The following is a 20,123-nucleotide window of genomic DNA, read 5'->3' on the forward strand; positions in this document are numbered from 1 at the left end:
CCTACAGTAAGTGCCAATTCATTTCAAGAGCTCTAAGCCCTTACCAGATCTCTTCACTGTGCAAGTTGAGGTTGACAGCAAAGAAATAATTCCCACAATGATAACCATAAATATTTTAAGAATTGTTGAATTTTTGATAAAATTAAAAACCAATTTCGCAGGATCACATTTTTTATACTTAAATCCAATATATTTGATTTTTACTACAAAGTATTTAAAATCTTTTTCAAGATAATCAAGAGTTCCTAATGACCCAAAACTTAGTTTTCTCCTCTTTAATGCATATAAAACGCTGCATTGTGTATCACAGTAATATAGAAACTTGTTTAAGTGACACCAGCACTGCTTTCTTACTTTAAATGTAACGTTCTTATCTTCTCCAAAATGGTATTTTTGGATGTTGTCATACATATCTATATACAAATATAGTGAAACTGTCACGTTGACCATCCTTCAGAAAATCTCTGTGCTATCAAGTTTGGATTTAGAATTTCAATGAATTAGTGAAATAGTGTTAAAGTCTAACATAAACCTCTTTCGGAATTGACCATATGGGAAAATCGCTAAAGGCTTTTCGTAACTAATAGTTTTATAAGTTTTTCTAAGTAAATTTCAAAATGCTGAAATGCGCTTGTTGCGTTTTCTAATTGCATTTACGTTTTTGTGCACTGATATTTTAAGAAATTGTTTGTAAAATTTATCTGGCATGCCTCAGTAGCAGAATATGCATATTTCTTTAAATTTAAAAAAAAAGCAAGAAAAAAAAACTGAGAAATTTAATATTAAATTTCAAAAACAAACTAATTTTAGTTATTAGTAATTAATTTTTTTTTAAGATAATGCATTTCCTTAGGGAAAAAATTTTAAACAATTAACCTGATAAAACAATTGTTATGTATTACTGTACAAGACAGTAAAATTTTACTGGGAGATAGTACACATCTACACAAGCAATATTCGTCATAAGAAGTATGGGTGAGCCACTAGGGGGCGTTGTAAAGGACTTAAAATGGTCGATCCTCGCATTCAACGGGCATATCTAACGTGGATTGCTGGTTATACGAACCATGAAAAGACATATGCATTTCGTGTACGATACAGCGGACAGAAATGTCAGTAAGGCACGTAAACTTTAATGGAAACGGTTTCCAATGAGACGCACTCCAGGTAGGAAAACATTGGAGAATTTGCATCAACGACTGCGTGAAACGGTATCTATCGCCAAGCATCGTATCACACAGTCATTCCGAGGGGTATTTCTAGCCAACCTCATCAGGTAGAGAATGTGGTTCCAGCACGATGGTGCGCCAGCACGCTTCTACTTGGTTGTGCGGAACACTTTAGATGCAACATTCCCAAGGGGATGGATTGGTCAAAGTGGTCCATTACCTTGTCCCCCAAGATCTGATGATCTAGTCACCAGGATAGCCGTTGTTGCCAGAGATGTTAAGGATTTGTTAAGGTATTTTGACAAATGTCTGGTGTATACATGTACTTTGTCTGTCTGGTGTACATCGCTCCTTACGTCATCGGCGTGAAGCCTGCGTTGTAGCTGGCGGAAGATCTTTTTACCAAACTCTTTGAACAAATCTTCGAGCAATTTTTTGTACATCAATTATATCTTTATCTTGCGAGCAATTTCCTTGCACATAAATCACATTCCCGTGAATGAAAAGTTTTCTGAAGCATCTCTCCGTATTCTTTTGTTAATTATTTAAATGTGTTAGTGAAAAACTTCCTTTCAACTACTCACTGCTTGTGTTCCGATTCTATGATAAATATTGTTCGTGCAGATGCGGTCTGTCACCTAGTAAAGTTTTGCGGTCTTGTTCAGATAAATATTTTGCCCAGTTCAAATATTTTGATTGATAATTTATAATAAATGTACGATAACATGAATTACATACGACTTTCTCGATTTGATAATTTATAAAAGAAAATACGAATTATATCACCCTCTATAAGTTGGCCGCATGCCTATATTGACTACAAAAGCGATGCACCACAACTATTCAACTTTTACGGTTTCACTGTATTTGAAGACAGACGAGCATGTAAAACAATTTTGTGTCACAAATTGCTATTCGTTCTGTTTTCTTGTAAATTTCTTCTGTCAATATGCGCGTATGTAAGTTGTTTTCGCTTTCCTTACAAATGTTTGGCCACCTAGTATGCAAATAAGAATTCCGGTGGTTGTCCAACTTTCCCATGCAAAAATTTACCCTGATTTATTACAATCAATCTAATTCATTCTAACAAAGTTCTTGAGAAAAAATACATCTTAAATCTAATATATACAGTTTGTCTTGAAAACATAGGACTATTTTTATGAGATCATAGTAACTTGTTCTCTATTTCCTTATTTCAATTTTTGTAATTTCCCTGAATTCTGATTTACGAAAAACATGCTTCCTCGTCAACTTTTAAAAACCAGATTTTTCATTAAACACTATAATAGACTTAATTTAATGACACCTTTGAAAATCAAAATTATCTAGCTCAAATGTAATCAATTACGCTTCTATAAATAAGATTAGTCATGTCCGGATATGAAATTTTGATTTCTCTCTTTAAATAAAATTGATAGAAAATTTGACTAATGCTGTAACATAAGACTTTGCACTCGTGCCGCTCGAGACACTACTTTCTTTCACATAGTTAAGTTCATAGCTTAGCTATATTCACTTAGCTACGTAAGTTCTTCTCCGCTAATAATTGCATAAATATTGCGCAGTGTTGTTTATTAAATGAACGAAGTACAGTAAGTACAATGCGGATATTCAGTTCCGTCGGTTTAACCTTGAATCGTATTATGTAACATACCTTGAACCATAATATGGTGGAAATTCGTTACAATTGCAATGTAGTGTTAAATTGATGAATAAGTTGAAGTTGGTGATTAGGTTGAATATCGCGCATTCAAGTTCTGTGCATAAATTTGATGTGACTCAAGTTAGCACCACATCAGGATTGTAAGAAATTTGAACAATATTATGGTTATTACGTAAAAGGTTTTTAAAGTGCAATTCTGTTGACCAGAACAGAAACAGGTTAGTTATTTGAGTTCCTACCAGTCAACTAACTCTATCTTTAAAACCTCTAGTCGCATAATTAATCAACTAAGAAACATTGAAAGGAAGATCAGATTTATGTGTCAGACTAATGATATTCTAGATTAACTTCAAATTCTTATTACTCAGAAAACGAAGTAATTTTATTAAAAATGAATATTGAAAGAAATCTGTTAAAGAAGCGAATTAAAACTGAAAGAAAAACCACCTAAATTCTTCATTAGTGCTTCGAAGATGATATGACAACATTTCAAATACGACTGGTTCATTATCATTACATACGAACACAAACGAAGACTCCCCTTCTAGTAAATGGTGACTAATGCCCGCTAAATCTGTCGAGTCGCAAAATCCTCCATGTTCCCTTAATCAATAGCTCTGGGGGTACTTACTGATCCAAGAATTTCCTTGTCTTCCGGATTGGTTCAAAATTACAAGGCTACGGAGTTGAACTTTAGTAGTCGTGAACCCAAAATTGGGTCGGTTGTTGAACGACGGATATAAAATAAAATAAAATATTTTTTTACAGGAATGGAATTCTGATTAGTAAATTTATAATTCGCAAATGTTAATTTAGTAATCATGTCTATGAATTAGTAACTAATAAAAATCTATAAGTAATAAATACATCTGAGATGATTACCTCAATCCATCAAAATTTTTATTTAAGTGGTAAAATATCTGACCATTACATAGATAATTATACTGATAAATGTTTGAAAACTCTACCCAAGTTTTCAAAACTTCAAAAAATAATTTCATGTCAACGAAGAAATAGAATATTTTTTCTTAGATGATAAACTTTCTTTCAACATGTAAAAAAGAGAAATAATAACATAAAGATATAAGCTATACGCACCTCGCAACTAGACCGTATTATTTTTATCAAAAAGAACAATAAATCCAGTTCTTGTATATCCCTTTACTTGAAAGAAGAAATAATTACACAAAAACCATCTTTCTTCCTTCACTATATCCTTTATGAGGATATTTTTGTGGCATGCAAATTTCCACTCCCATCAAACGGCCAAAAGGGTTAAGCGATCATACCAGGAAAAAAAAAATCTTTCCAAAGAGGAAAAAGAAGCCAAACAAACAAGAAGTAAAGATCAAGAAGACAACCGCTGAATAGAGAGAAGAAACCATCTCCTTTATAATAAAACGACGGGAGATCGCTCGCAAGTGACCGTAAATGTCTGAGTCGCAATTTACGACGCAGCACCATCTTCTTTTTTTTTCCTTCCAGAAATGCATCTTTTCCAAGAGAGAACACGTGGATGTGACTTCCGGACTTTTGCCGCGGAAGCGAGCTGTGCTGGGATCTCCATAGGCAATATATATCTAGAAGAGAGCGGCGGAGGATATCAGCAGCTTCTGTCATTAGATATTTTCCTGCTTGAAAAAATGGACATTTATAATCTTCCATTCAAGAGCTGAAATGTTAATGGCAGCTTTGTCTGATGATTCTGCTTAGTTCCGCGTTTCTCCGTCTATCATTTGATGGCATAAATCACTTCTTCAATAAACAATATTAAAGTTTTGTTATTTGAAATTTCCAATAAAACAAGTTACCGTCTAAACCACAATATTAAGAACCCCTTTTCTTCCTGACAGAACTGTCAAGAGATTCTTAATATGCTTTGAATCATTTTTATCATTTTTTTTTTCAAATAAACTGAAACATATAAACTTTTTTCTAATAAACTAAAATTAATTGAATAAACTGAAATCGTAGATCTGGCTGGGATAGCCTGGTTGGCAGGGCGCTGGGCCAATGTTCAAGAGTTCGTGTGTTCGATCCCCGCCGTCCGAAGTCTCTCCGTGTAGTAAATGGTGACTGACGCGCGCTAAATCTGTCGAGTCTCAAAGTCCATCATGTTCCCATAACAAATCAACACCTCTGGGGGTACTGATCCAGGAGTTTCCTTGTCTTCTGGATTGGTTCAAAGTTACAAGGTTACGGACTTGAACATTAGTAGTCGGAAACAATTGGATCGGCTGCTCTTCGACGTATATAAAAAATTTTTAAAAAAATGAACTGTTGTTGCATAGATCTTTACTTTATTCGGCCGTATACACTGTGAAAAATTATGGTAAAAAGTACCGGAACTCAGGGTGCCCGTACATTTTACAGGAGCATGTTACGGAACAAAATTCTGATGCACCATAATTTTTACTGTAATAATTGAATCATTCTAATTACTGCAAAAATTGAGGTATAATATTTTATGGTGAAATTCGTAATTTTTTACAGAGTACTTCGATGGATGTAAAATACAAGGCCGTCGAGTTTTTTCCAAGAGATAAATGTATACTAAATTACCTTTTTAAAATTCCTAATCACATCATTTTCAGTTCAGTTTCAATAGAATGCTAGTTTACATTACACTAGTCATTAAATGTCTTTTAAAGTATGAAAAAATCGGGAAATGAATTTCATGCAATTTGGTTACGCTAATTTGACCTAATGAAATCAATTATATTATTTAGCAATTTTCAGTATTAAACAAATATGGTGCAAAATAAATCTTTTAACAAAGTATTAACATTTCAAAAGAAAAATATACATATAATATTTTTTTACTCTATTTCACACTTTTAATTTCAAAATTTTTTTTCTAGCCAAACAAGTGTTGACCAGCTTGGAGGCGAAAAAGGTTTTATGATACAATTAGAATTAATACAAGCAAACTGAAACCCCAACTGAAGTGCGACAGAATGAAGATACGGAAACAAAGTATCCTTTTTTTATTTTTTCTTACTGACTAGAACCTAGATTTAAATTAACATTAGTCAATATTTACTGGGACATTAATAAATTTTACGACAATTAATGTTCGTACAAAAAATCTGATGAAATAAATAAAAGTTGCAAGAAACCAACCTTTTTTCCAGAAGAATATTAACGAGATCATGAGATCATATGTTGCAATCCTGTTGATGACACTTTTTCAGAACTAATTCCTAATTTCAGAGATAATCTTTTGAATTCCACAAATTATATTCCACAAAACATAGGTAACATTTTCTTTCTGTAAATATATAATAAGCTTAAAGCAACTAAAAATCAAGACTTCTACTAAATTGAACTATAGTATCTAGTAATCAAGTGCAAAATGGTAAAATATGTACTGTTATGTAGCTCTATTTAGCGTTAAACTAGACTGTAGCAAATCTGGATGATTGGTTTGACAAGTTACACAATTTTCGACAATGCATACTTAACTGTCTAGCCCCCCCCTCCCTCCATTAATTTTGCATATGCATATTTTTGGTGATCTTGGATCTTCCCTCGTTCGCAGAAACGAAAGTAAATAAAATTTAAAAAAATTTAATTACACTTTTACTTTATCAAAGTGTAATTAATTATTTCCTTTTTACCAAACTTAATTTAGCTGTATTTCTTATTTCTTTCTCCTTTCTTTTTTTTTTTTTTTTTTTTTTTTTTTTTTTTTTTTTTTTTTTTTTTTTNTTTTTTTTTTTTTTTTTTTTTTTGATAAAGAGGACTTAAAGTCTTTTGAATTGCTTAAGCACTCCTTCCTTTTGTCCTTCTTTAGCATTATATTTTACTGCCCCTAACCTGGAAATAATAAAACTCTTCCATGTACCCCGTTGAGAAAGATGGTCTACTCTTTACAAATACATTTATGTATATTAAAATGTATAAAATATATGCTGAGACGACAGACTACATCTTGTTTGCAAAATCAGGATCTGTGACAAATATACAAAATCAGAGCCTGGTTTAACATTTAATGAGACTCGGCTGGTTGGTTGCTGGCTACTGAAGAAAAACAGGCCCATTGAATACCTGAATTCCTAAGCAGATGCAATTAATGACCTAAATTACCTATCCAAAATTACTGAACTTAATTGCTCCCTCAAAAAATAACATAAAATTTTTGCTGTTCTCTCTCTCCCTCAAAAAAAAAAAAAAAAAAAAAAAAAAAAAAAAAAAAAAAAAAAAAAAAAAAAAAAAAAAAAAAAAAAAAAANTTGAACAGATGACCCAATTTTGAGTTTACAACATACAATGTTCAACCCCGTATCCTTGCAATTTTGAACTTAACCCAGAAGACAAGGATCCTGGATCAACCATTGGGATAAACTAGCCTTTGTAAAGGTCTTTTTGATGGAACGATTAATACGTTCGATTAAACGAATGTTACGTGTTACGATTAATACGTCCCACGGTCAGCCCGACGGCAAAAGGATTCCATCCCGTGATCCATCAACCACTGAGGATATTTTTCATCAGCACTGTGGTCGGGAGCAGATTTCGTATTAACCAGCCACCGCTGAGATTCGGACCTGGGACACCTCAATGGGACGCGATTGCTCTATCCCCTGAGCCACCACGGTTCAACGAGCAAGATGCTTAATGACATTGACTTAAAAGCATTTCAAATCAGGGCATGAAATTTTAGCTCTCAAGTTACTAGTCAGACTAAAACTTTTACTTACCACTATATCCACGAAGAACTTTTTAAAATGATGACAGGTGTAGTAACTTAGACCATAAAAGAATGTAGAAACTAAAAAATTGAAACATATTTAATGAAAAGAATTATAACAATATCAACGTAAAATTAAGTTGTTGCCGTAAGATTTTTGGAAATCATTAAGACTTATTAAAATAAGAAAAATAGCAGAAGCTTTACATATCTGGAGATTTCCTGTACTTCATGTTGCGTATTGCTGCGTTTCAGTTTAAAAGTACTATTTGTCAGTTGCAGCTGTAGGGTCAAATTCTAATAAGCAGGGGAGATTGTCCTTTGTCAAAGTTGCTACCCTATTTATTGCGTGTAAGCGAGGGTCTTCAGCTCCGAGAAAAATATAAAACTTTGCCAGCCTAAATTTTCGGTTGGCCAGGGTGAGCTGGAAATTTTGCGCAGATAAATTTTGATTTATAGCTATGGGAAAGGTCCTTATTGCTCTGGTCAATCCATCTAAAAATTCTGAGAAATGCAAGTCGAAAAAAATAATGGAAAAAATTAAAAATTCTGGTTTTAAAAATCATAGCTCTATATCTCTTCACGCAATTTAGTAAAAAATACAATACTAAGAAGTAAATTTGACAGAATAAATGGTTTTTATCCCTTGTTTTAATTTATCGTGATAAAATTACCAAATTTCACCACATAAACCAAATTTTATAGCATATTATTAAGTGTTATTATAAAGTATATTGCTAAATTTACCAAAATTGTTACCAAACGCTTTGGTAAAAATGACCGAACTTGTTGATGTTCCCTGAGAGTCAGAAACTCATTAAATCTAGTTATATTCTGGTTGTTTTGACCATACTTTTTCTCAATCTGATATGGTTGCTTATATAACAGGGGTTTCCAACTTACATGAGGCCGGAGTACGCAATTAAAAACACCAGTCAAATGGCGGGCTTCAACTATATCAAAATTTTATATAGATGTTTGAAGGAACATTAAATATTACTGTCAGATATTTTATCAAATAGTACAAAACAAACGTATTGTATACACGATTATTTTTGTTGTTGAATAAATATTTTCTTGGATGCAAAACCTGAGAAATAAATTTTTTTGCGCCGTTGGTTTGTTAAATTTAAAAGAAACGAAGAAACTAGGTTTTTTTTTAAACGAAGGAAAAGTATTTTAAACCCATATAGATGTCTTACGAAAACTGTCTGCAAAAAATGACAACTAATATATTTTAGTTCGAATGGCCACAAAAAAAGGCTTCGTGGGGCCAGATGCGGATCGCCAGTTGGTAACCACTGTTATATAACATTGCCTGCATCTAAACATTAGCATTTTTTATCGGGAAAATATTGTCATGAAATTGTTTTCTGGAAAATACTTGCCTGTAAATATCAAAAAAGTTCTTTTTAAATATATTTCCGCAACTATTTCTGCCTGTAAAAAGGTACGCTCTTCAACCAGGGACACAATTTTCGTTTAAGAAATAAAATATAGCATAGAACTAATTATTTAAATTTCGATTGTACCCTATTATCAGTACAGACAATGCAATTCACAATTGAAAATCAATTGTTAGTAAAGCAAATTAGTGTTTCGGGAAAAATCCAAACCTGTTTCCAATCTGAGCAATTATATTAGCTTAGTTCAAAACCTAGAAGTCACAAACTAACAGATTTCAAAAAATGTTACAAAAGCATTAAATTGTTTCTTTCCCTCTCTGAAATCCGAGGAAGACTTGAAATCGTCAGTATATCCTATGAGGGGTGATAAGAGATAATTTTGTCACTGAAGCAACTAGATATTCAACAGAGACTCTTTTTTCTTCACACAGATTTCTTTGTTTTTGCCGAATACAAAGATAACTCTTAAAAGCAACACATGATCTTAGTGATTACCAAAAGCGAACCATCTATTTTCTTCTAACAAGATGCAACTTAGTAAATTCTGTAAAATAATTCAAACAGAAGTTTTAAACTACTTAATCTTCTAAATATTAATTTAAATCCATCAACCAATTAGTCTTTACTTGATTATTTGATTAATATTTTTACTTCTTTCGCTTATCTTTTGTCTTTCTCTATAATTATTTCTTATATTAATAACTCTGTAAAATACTGGAACCATGTAGAACTTGGGGGGAAAAGGGTAAGAAAGGGACAGACTTTTTATATTTTGACTGTTGAACAGTATAATGTCAACACTCTCAGAAATAAAACTCTCAATTTTGATGATTTTACAATCCTTGAGCTCATTTTGAACATCATTTCGCCACGAATTCGCGTGATTTGTGCTGAAATGCGAACTCTCAAAATGTTTCCTTAACTTTGGACCTCATTATGAGAGAATGTTAAATAGAATGACGAAATAAGCGGACCGGAATGGTGGCTAAAAGGTTAGGCTCATGCTAGAGGATCCCGAGTTCGAATCCCGCTTCGGGCATTGATGGAATTTTTCTCTCCGTTCTATCTGTCCTTCTTGTGCTGTTGATTAGGGTGACGTTGATTCACCTATATGGTGCTTATAAAAAAGTGAACAGAATTGCCCCCCCCTACTTTTAAAAAGGAAAAGAAAAATAGAATGATGAAGATTTCTTAACTTTTGACGAAATCTATTCTCTCGGAAAAGTGTCGATAGTTATTTTGCCACTTTGACAAAAGTCTTATTCCTAGCTTATACCAGTAAATGGTTTCGTCAAAAACGAGTAATGTTTCACGAGATTTGAGTATCCATTTTTGACAGTGTTGTTATTCTTCTTTAGCTTTCTAACCCACCTGTTAATTTTTAGACTTATTGTAGTGATCCAGCATAAATTTCGGAAAATTAAATTTAATTGCTCAACAAGCTTGACTTATTTCAAGCGATTGCTTATTGTACATTTTAATAAAGACTTTAATTGTTAAAGGTTTATTGCAATAAGCCTAAGCGAATTCAGTCTAAGAAATTTTTTGCACGCTTCGTAGTGTGAATGTGAGCTGATTATAATAAGCCTTTTCATACGAAAAAGAAAATATTGCAGACATTTTCAATCAGTTCAGTGCATTGCTAAAGTTAATTGCTAACTCAGCTTTTAAATTGTTCTAAAATTGTCGTTTCAAAGCTCAATCAACAAAATGATGAAACTTCAGTAACAGAGCCCAAAAATGCCGATATTATCTATCGAATTCGAAGACAATTTATTGATATTAAAGGATTAAGTTGTTTATTAAGTATTAAAAATAATTTCGTTACTTGTATTACAAAAATATTTACTGTAGAAAGATTCCTCTTGAAATCGACAATTCCTCTTCATTGTTCTTGTTTCAGTCTTTCCCAGTCTTGTTCAGTCTTTCAGTCTTGTTGTCTGTTTATTGATGTTTCCTGATTATCTGTAAAAATTTAAAATACTTACATAGTGTAAAAATTACTCTCAAGGACATTATTTTTTTTCTACAATCGGTTTCTCTCTCCTAGCCACAATTTTTGAAAATCACAACTAGTCGTTTATATTTTGTCGCACTGTACAAATTTAAAAATATTATGTGTTACAATAGGTTGCAGAAATGTTGCGACGAACTTTTAGAGGAGTAACGTAGGCATCAGGATAAAAATTGCATAGGATCATGTGCTTTGAAATGTCGTCATATGCAACTACGGCCTCCATTAAAAACTGTTTCTAAGTGTACTTTTGAACGAATCATAATAAGGGAAGCGCCCCTAGCTACCTACGAAGACTTTCCAGCCATGGTTTCTTATACAATTTTCATCCTAATGATGAGCCTAAACTCCTCTAGAAATTTGTCGCAACATTTACGCAGCTCCGAGTTTTAGTAGCATTTTTAAATTCGTACATTTCGACAAAAAAAAGACTAATAATTTTATTTATAAAAAGTTCTGTGGCTTCAGGAGTAGAACTAATTTCGGATTTGAAATCCTCTCTCCCAAATTAGGCAAGATCAAGTACATTATGAAAAATTACGATAAAATGCACCGGCACTCGGAATTCAAGGTGCAGAAAAAAAAAAAACAATACTTACTGTAAAAATTACGATAATAACTGTACCGTAAAATATTAGAATATCATGGTAATTACAGTAAAATATTGTAACAAAAAATTTGTTCCCCAGTGTAACTTATTTTTTACAAAAAAAGAACGTAGAATTTATTTATTTATGTGAAAACAAAAATTCACAATTGCATGGATTGTTTGCTTTTATTTAGTATTTAACTGTCAATTTTCCTTAGATGCTATAAATAATAATAATAGATGCATATTTATTCGAACTGTAAGCATAACATGTATAATAAGCATAACATGTTAACAGTTTGATGATCCACGTCGGAGGGACAAGTGGAAATTGTAATTTTACCAGATTTTTTTATGAATATGAATAAATTTAGTACGTATTCATTTATAGTACTAAAATATTTCTGGCATAGAAACATATTTACAAAATATTCCTTGAGAAAAATATCAATTAACAGCGTGCTTCACGCTCTCAACAAAACAATGAAATATTGCCCCTTGAAAGAAAACAATAAATATTTAAATATACATTTCAGTGTCCGGATAACAGACAATCTTTCGGCAAGCATTTCATTTTCATTTGATTAGCTTAGAAATGTTATCTTATTAACTTATTAATCATTTTTTAAACTTAGTAAAAATATTAATATGCTAAGCATGTTTGCTTAAAGGTTTAATAAAGGCATGGAAAAAAAAATTAGTTTAATTTACCCTTAGTTTGATAACGCCTTCAACTCTTGATTTGCGAGCGATGATTCATCCTCGATAGCTTTTTCCAGCCTTGTTTTGTAAAGGCAGCCAGCCTTGTTTTGTAAAGGCAGATCCTATCTGGATATAAAAAAGTTTTAAGCTCATAACATGTGAACTAGCATAGTTATATTTAACATTGTTTTAGGCTTGCATGGTTTATTTGTTCATCATTTCTTATTGGGCTTTGTGGTGAAGGTTGGTGCTGGCATTAAAATCAACGTTACACTGCTATTTTTAAAAACTTACTCTAAAGTACTTTTGTGCAATATGATCATAAGATAATGCCAGGTTTTTTGGAGGATATAGGACCTTTTAAATATTACGTAAGCGCCTGGGAATATTTCCCCTACCTCTGGTCAGCAAATGACCATTATTTCATTCTTATTTACAACTTTAAAAAATTTCATTCCAATGAATTATCAGAAGTAAAATTACGATCTTTTTAAAATTATGATTACTTATCTTTTATTATTAACTGTCTACTCTGATTATATTTTATTATTATTAATTATACCCTTAATTAATTATACCTTATATTAATAATTAAGAAGTAATGATTATGTAATATTATACTATCTGTCGCTTGCCATGTTTGAGGTAATAATTCAAAATAAATTCGAATAATTATTTTTTATTTACCTAAAATTTTGGTTATTTTAACTTTTATTATTATGATTTTTTTTTTAGTTTTTTGTTGCTTGAAATTTTTTTTATTTTTAATTTGTAATTTTTAATGCGAAAAATGATTTTCAACCGAAACACTGTTACAATCTGACATCATTGCATGATCAACTTTTTAAAAAATTTTTTATTGCATTCCGTATTTTTTGATTAATAGTTATTTGTTTTGTACATCTTTTGATAAGCTATTAGAAATTTTTCCTCTTTTATAAATTTAAAAATGCTTTAAATTATGTGAACTGAAGCGTACTGGAAATAAAATGTTCTATCCATAAAATAAAAAATAAATTTATTCTCGTGTTTATTATACTTCCAGCATAATTCGACAAATAATGAAGAAAAATAATAAGATTACAATAAAAAATTAGAAGAATACTTTACAGTGATTTTGATTAGATAAAATACTTTCGTATAAGATGATTTTAAAATAAGCTTGGAGTCTATACTATAAAAGCAACTGGATCAAATTAATTCAAATATCACAGACATTTAGTCCAAATCATGAAGAAAAAAATTTTAGAATTATTTTATAAATAAAACTGTTTTGATTTTGTTTTATGAAAAAAAGCAAGGAATGTTATTTTTAAAATCCCACGAATTTTTAATTAGCTTAGTTTGAAAGGAAAAAAAAGCCTTACATTTAGCTAAAGAGCTTTTGAAATACGTATTATAAGTGTAATTTGATCAAACTTGAATTAATAAGGAAGAAAATGATACTTACCCATTTCGTAATACTTAACTCTGGTTGTGTTCGTATAACATGAAATGAGACTTGCAAGCTTTCAACAAAAACCATCTCCAAAATTTATTCACGTTTCCTATGTGGTTTGTAAAAAGTGGTAGCATATAAACTAAAGCAGAATTTTTTCTTCCCCAGTAACCACTATGATATCTTATTAACTCAAGTAAATATTATGGACAGAATTTATTTTTCTTTATTGCATCATAACTATACAAATAATTTTTATTTGTTTAAAATAAAACTGCTACAACATTTTAAAATGTTCAAGAACACTGAGAATCATGTTTTCCTAAATTTTCGGGAAAAAGAATAGTAAAGAATTAGGTTGCAGTGGCGTAGTTTCTTGCACTAAACATACCCAAAATTGTAAGATTGCGTTTCAGAATTTAAAAAAAAAATTGTGATGATTTTTTTAAATAAAACATTCTCAAAATAGGGAAAAGTAAAATATTTCTATAAATAATGGTTTATGGTATTTACACGATTTGTTTTTTTGAATTGAAAATGTGATTACATCAATCATTTCAAAAAATAGCTTATAATTACGCCGTATGCTTTGTCCACTGTTAAGATTTCACAAATATTAAAATATTATTTCTTTTGCTAATTTTTCTTATTTAATTTATTTATGCATAATTTTCATAATTTTTTTTTTTTTAAATTTTCGGGTTAAGACATTATCAGCTTAAGACATTAAAGATTGTTTGCAATTTGGTACTCAAAATTTGATAGTAACTACGCCATTTACTTGTTGCACTGTCAAGATTTTGCAATGATTAAAATGTTTTTTTTCTTCTTCACTAATTGCTTTTTTTCCTTTTTTTTAATTTTTGAGACATAATATTCAATTTGAAACATTAAGAAGTGTTTAAAAATGCATAGAAATGAAATTAAACAAGCATTTTAATAACACTTCTTCAAATTTCAATCGAAATTTATTTAAAAATCCCTTCAACGGTTTGAAAATTACAGATCAGTACTATTAAAAACGTCATATGTGTTTAAAATTTGGAAAGCAGGATAACTAATCACTTGTTTAATCCCTTATCACTTGCTTAATTCAATCAATTTATTGACTTCACATTAAATATTTGAAAAACATCCTCAAAACGTATTGTATATTAATTTTGATAGTTGAATTTAAATTAATGAATAAGTCTGATAAATTAATCATAAATATGATTAAATTATTTATGTTTCTTCTATCTTTTTGCAGGAACATTTTACTAAGTTTTCCTCCAGGCAGAGCTTAAATAGAACATTTTATTCTCTTCTCAGCTGAAAAAGAATTAGGAATACTTTTTGAAGTATGAGGGTTGAGAGAAACTGTGGTGAAGATCACTGGCACACCCAAGAAACTTTCAAAGGTATACATTTTCTTGATTTAGTGCACCCTTCCTTGTACCTTTCTCTTCTTCTTACTATGTTCAGTCTTGCGCAAAGTATTCCATTGTAGTTCATGTTACCTATTTAAAATTGCATTTCTAAATTCATCTCACTGGAGACTTTCTTTATGCTCCGCAGAAATTGATTTTTTTTCCTTTTTTGTTTGTAAATGTTTATGCAAGTGCTTACTTGGTAGAAGTTTTTTAGATTAATAAAGAAACTTATTACACGTTTGTTGATTGATTGTTTTTGATCAGATTTTGTTAAAGAAGATAAAAATGAACATAAATTAATGAAAAATCTTAATTAATTGAGTCTCTTTAACTTAATAAAATAGTTAGTTATGCATTAAATAATAGATTATTTTTGATCAGATTACATGAGTCTTTATTTCGTTATTTTTAAGAATTCTAAGATTTCAATTTTCTCTTGAAACATATGAGGCTTCAATAAATCCAAGAAATATTAGATAAATAAATATTCGATAGTAGCTTTAAAATTCGCGATAAATTGAATTGTTTTTAGTAAAGACTATGTATTAAACTTAATTATACTTAAAAGGAAAACAGATTTGATTTTTTTTTACTTTTGTTTTTAATAATGTTTTTATCGTAAGAAAAGAAATTAAGCGTGACGTTTCGCAGTATGTTTTACGACTTTGAAATTTTTTTTCTTTATTTTTGATTGTTCATTTGAATGCATTATCACGTTGTATATGATATATTACGTGATGATAAATACATTACGTGATTATGTATACATTAAATACATTATCACGTATACAAGTTGTTGATTTGAGTTTTTAGTAGAAAAATATATTAAGTTCTTTTGTACAATTTTAAAGTCATCTTTACTTATATATAAACGTGTATTTTGGCATGCAACTTTTTACACTGAATTTGCAATATAATGAAACAAATATTCTAAAATGTACCACTGGCACATTCACTCCCTAAAAAAAGTATTGCAATAATATTAGATGAAGCATTTTTGATACTGAGCTAATTTCATGTATAAGGTAAACATTCACTTGTCAAATGAATAAACCATTTTTTCTTTTATTTGACAAATATTAATTATACTTTTCTGCATACTTCATGTCAAATTAATTGCATCATTAAAAGAAATATTGTTATGGCATTTCTAATTCTTTTTTCAATTGTTTAAAAAGAGAAAAAAAAATTCATTTGAATGTAATATTTGTTTTGTTGTTATTTTTCAATAACAAGAGTAAATTTAGGTATTGTATCAAACATTTAAAACATAGTTTAGATTTTTGTTATCTCCAAGTACCTCCCTAAATCTACCTTTATCTAAGGGCAAATTTGTCATATTCGGCTTTCACCTGAAGTACAGTATACTATTTTTAAGAGATTTTTCATAAAAAGTGATCGAATAAACATTAGTTTTTTAAATAAATTTAAAGCAAGCGAAATATTTGCTAAATTTACTCTTGTTTTAGTCATCATTATTTGTGTTAGTTGAAAGTGGAAGCTCGTTTAAATAAATTCAAATAATCAACTCGAAATTTTTTTTTTTTTAAAGATTGTGTGTTTTTTCTTAATCGCAAAGTCTATGAGAGAATAATCATCCAGTGAACAAATTTTATCGCTATTGTACATTACATTATCAAGTGTATTTTTGTAGCTCAATTTATGGAAATTATTCTCTTCATAAGTAGTTGTATTCGTAAGAAACAAAAATTTAATAATAAATTAGTTGAGTTAATGAATAATGAAAATGACGAGGTTCCACTTTTTCCAATATTTGTGGCTGCTTTGTACTTAACGCTACTGCAAGCATGGAGTGCAAGGTTTAAATGTTTAACTAGCTGAAGAGAAAGACAAATAATAGTACCCATTTATAAATTTATGAAATGAATACAATTAAATCATAAATAATTATCAGTTTCGTAACATCGAATAAAAGTTTATATTATGCAAAGGTTAACCTATACAGTATAATACATAGTTTAGAAAACAACTGCATTGTAACTTTTTTCAAAAGGAAAAATAATAATATTAAATTTTTTATAAAGGAAATACTTTTGTTATACTTGAAAAAAAAAATTTTTTTTACTTCGCATAACTTTATAATAATGCAAATAAATAAACATTTCTCCGAGCTTTGAACTTTACTGAAATTAAACTAAGCTTTTAATTTCAAAACTTGAATTAGAACTAAATAGAATATAACAAGGAAACGTTAAAGTCATATATTGCGCTTTTATATTTTCTAAGCTTTAAATTTATATTAAACTAAATCAAAAATTTTAATTAAAGCTAAACAAAATATGACATATAATAGATAATAAAATGCATGTTACGTCTCTACATTGCATTAATTTTCGTTTAAAACGTGTTTCATTTGGTTATCGATAGCATTTTTTATTCTTAAAGACAAGCTATCGCACAAAAATTTTAATTAGAGCTAAACAAATAATATAGAATAGATAATAAAATATATATCATGTCTCCACGCCTTATTAATTTTTCTTCGAAACGTGTTTTATTTGGTTATCGATAGTTTCATTTTTTCCCCCCAGAAGACAAGTTATGAGTTGTCTCACAAAAACTTCTTTCTCATGTTCAGAAACTTTCTAAGTAAAGAAAGAAAGTTTATAAAAATAGAAATTTCCCAACTATATACAAATTTCACGTCGAACTAACACAGATATATAAGCGATAAAAATCAGCGATGAAACCGTGGAAAATTTCTGTTGATACTTCTCCTCGTCTCTGTCTTCTTTTTTTTTCTTTTTGTTTGCAGATCCATCTACACCAACTGCATGATATCAAAGCACCAGAAAAAGAAGAAAAAAATATAGCACAAGGGCTGTATTCCCCGGGCAGTGTAGATCGAAGAATGCTACCCACGAAGCTTTTGTAAAGAGCAGTCATATATGAATGCAAAGTATGAAATCTCCCTGCTAGAGGGATTGAACACTGCTGCCTATTCATAATTTTGCTTGCTATTCACACCTTAATATTAAAAAGAAAAATATCAACAAAAAAAATGGAGGGAAAAATATCGATAAAAGAAATCCGCGGTGAACTTTTTATAAGCATTTTTTAAACCAATTTTGTCTGCTTTCCAAAAAGCCATATGTATACTAATATTATAAAATTTTTCAGTTTCTAATAGACACAACGAATTTTTATGTAACGTTCATTTTATGTAAAAAATTGTCCAAGAATTTTAATATTTATGCAAACTTAGCTGTTTGTCAATGGTCTCTATCGTAATAATTTTTATATTACTGTCTGTTGATACAAATCAAGGTGAATTAAATGTGTATTAAGTTTTTTTATTGTTCTTGAAATTATTTTTGGGTATAAATATTAATCAGTCAATGTAGACAAAGACTATGTTTGACGGAATTACACTTGGAAATGCTAATTTGGTGAAGAAAAAATTTTCTTTCAATACTTTTTATTTTTGAATTAATACAAAATTAAATAAAAAAAATAAATAAATAAATAGTAAAAGATTCAAAGTGTTATTGTTTTGCAAAACACTTAACAGAGTTTTAAAGTATGGAATAACAATGTAGTATAGTTCATACAGCCGTTCTTAATGTCAGATATTTAATATGCGGCATCGAGCTAAATTGAAATATGGGGTATTACATGAATGAAATGTGTATAATGACATAAATTGGAATATGTATAGTTACATTAAGTGAAATCAATATTTACTGTTATATTTCAAACCATAAATAAGTTACGAATAGTTCAGGACGGGTACGATTAGGAAAGAGTAACAAACAAAAAAAAAGAAAAAAGAAAGGAATTTTAATATTTGACAACATTTTAAATACGACTGGTTCATTATCAGTACATACGAACACAAACGAAGACTCCTTGTGTAGTAAATGGTGACTGATACGCGTTAAATCTGTTGAGTCACCAAGTCCTCCATGCTCCCATAACAAATCATACCTCTGGGGGTACTGATCCAGGAATTTCCTTATCTTCTGAATTGGTTCAAAATTACAAGGCGACGGAGTTGATCATTAGTAGTCGTAAACTCAAAATTGGGTCGGCTGTTCAACGACGGATATAAAATAAAAAAATGCGAACACAAAATATGTGTCATATTTTAATATTTAATTTCGAATTATTAACATGAACAAGGCTTCCTTCACATGATTTCGAAAAAAAAAAGAACTTGATTAGCGATTACTGTCACCTTGAAGCCATGTATATAGCTAATATATCAACGAATAAATAGAGTAAAAAAAAAAATTATAATATAAATATATACGTTAAAATCGAATAAAATTTTGTTAAGTAACTACTGAAAAAAAAAAAAGGAAATCATAGTTAATTGAAATTAAACCGCGAAAGGCAAAATAAAACAAAACTAGAAAACTAGCATTAAACTAATTCTAGAATTATAAGTCTTATGCAGCTGAAAAAAATGTTCTGTAAACATATTGAAAAAGTTTAAAACAACAATCTAAACCAAAGATTTTGCGTACAAAAAAGATGTGATAACCAAAATATAATTTCTGATAAAAAATAAGGTAATAATTGAGAGAATGCTACAATTTTTCTACCGACAAGAAAATATTAAATATATAGCAAGTAATGCGTTCTTGAAATAAGCATTAGAAATAGCGAATCTTTTTTTTTTCTTCGTATTTTTAAATTTTTGTGTATATATAAAATATTTTAAATAAGTCACGGTTATTTAATATATCATTACTGTCATTATTAACCACTATTACAATATATTAAGCTATATCTTTCTCCCAGGATTTTAAAAATCTCTAATCGTAGTTTTCCTGAAAAACGTGTACAATTGTAATTTTTTGTGTATAATATTTTGCGTCGATATTCAAGCGTCTATTACATTTTTTTGTTCAATTAAAATAACTGAATATAATTTAAATCCACAAAGTCTGGGTAATTTACTGATAACAATGGTCTTGCTTGCAGACTTTGAAGATTATAAATCAAATAAAATAGCCGTTTTAAATTAGTTCTTAATTTCCCCGTTTCAAATTAGTTCTTAATTACTTAATTT

At 29.7% G+C, this 20,123-nt stretch overlaps 2 long non-coding RNA genes across 11 annotated transcripts in view; one reads left to right on the top strand and one right to left on the bottom strand.

Moving 5' to 3' along the window:
- Positions 1–18,250, top strand: part of LOC107447499 (uncharacterized) — a 167,899-nt gene extending 149,649 nt beyond the window's left edge. For 7 of the 8 annotated variants that reach the window (XR_006224764.2, XR_006224762.2, XR_006224760.2 and 4 more), the window contains 3 exons: positions 5,694–5,808; positions 14,923–15,073; positions 17,862–18,250. This is a non-coding gene — a long non-coding RNA (uncharacterized lncRNA). The remainder of the gene's footprint in view (positions 1–5,693; positions 5,809–14,922; positions 15,074–17,861) is intronic. The other variant, XR_011638314.1, reaches the window with a different exon arrangement.
- LOC107447500 (uncharacterized) overlaps positions 1–20,123 on the bottom strand; it is a 93,817-nt gene that overhangs the window by 4,615 nt on the left and 69,079 nt on the right. For 2 of the 3 annotated variants that reach the window (XR_006224768.2, XR_006224767.2), the window contains exons 1-4: positions 12,245–14,929; positions 10,780–10,895; positions 7,535–7,605; positions 5,956–6,103 (exon numbers count right to left, since the gene is read on the bottom strand). This is a non-coding gene — a long non-coding RNA (uncharacterized lncRNA). Of the gene's footprint in view, positions 1–5,955; positions 6,104–7,534; positions 7,606–10,779; positions 10,896–12,244; positions 14,930–20,123 lie in introns of those variants that run through there. The other variant, XR_001584532.3, reaches the window with a different exon arrangement.

The sequence above is a fragment of the Parasteatoda tepidariorum genome, chromosome X2 (assembly GCF_043381705.1).
Source record: "Parasteatoda tepidariorum isolate YZ-2023 chromosome X2, CAS_Ptep_4.0, whole genome shotgun sequence".
NCBI classification, from domain to species: domain Eukaryota; kingdom Metazoa; phylum Arthropoda; class Arachnida; order Araneae; family Theridiidae; genus Parasteatoda; species Parasteatoda tepidariorum.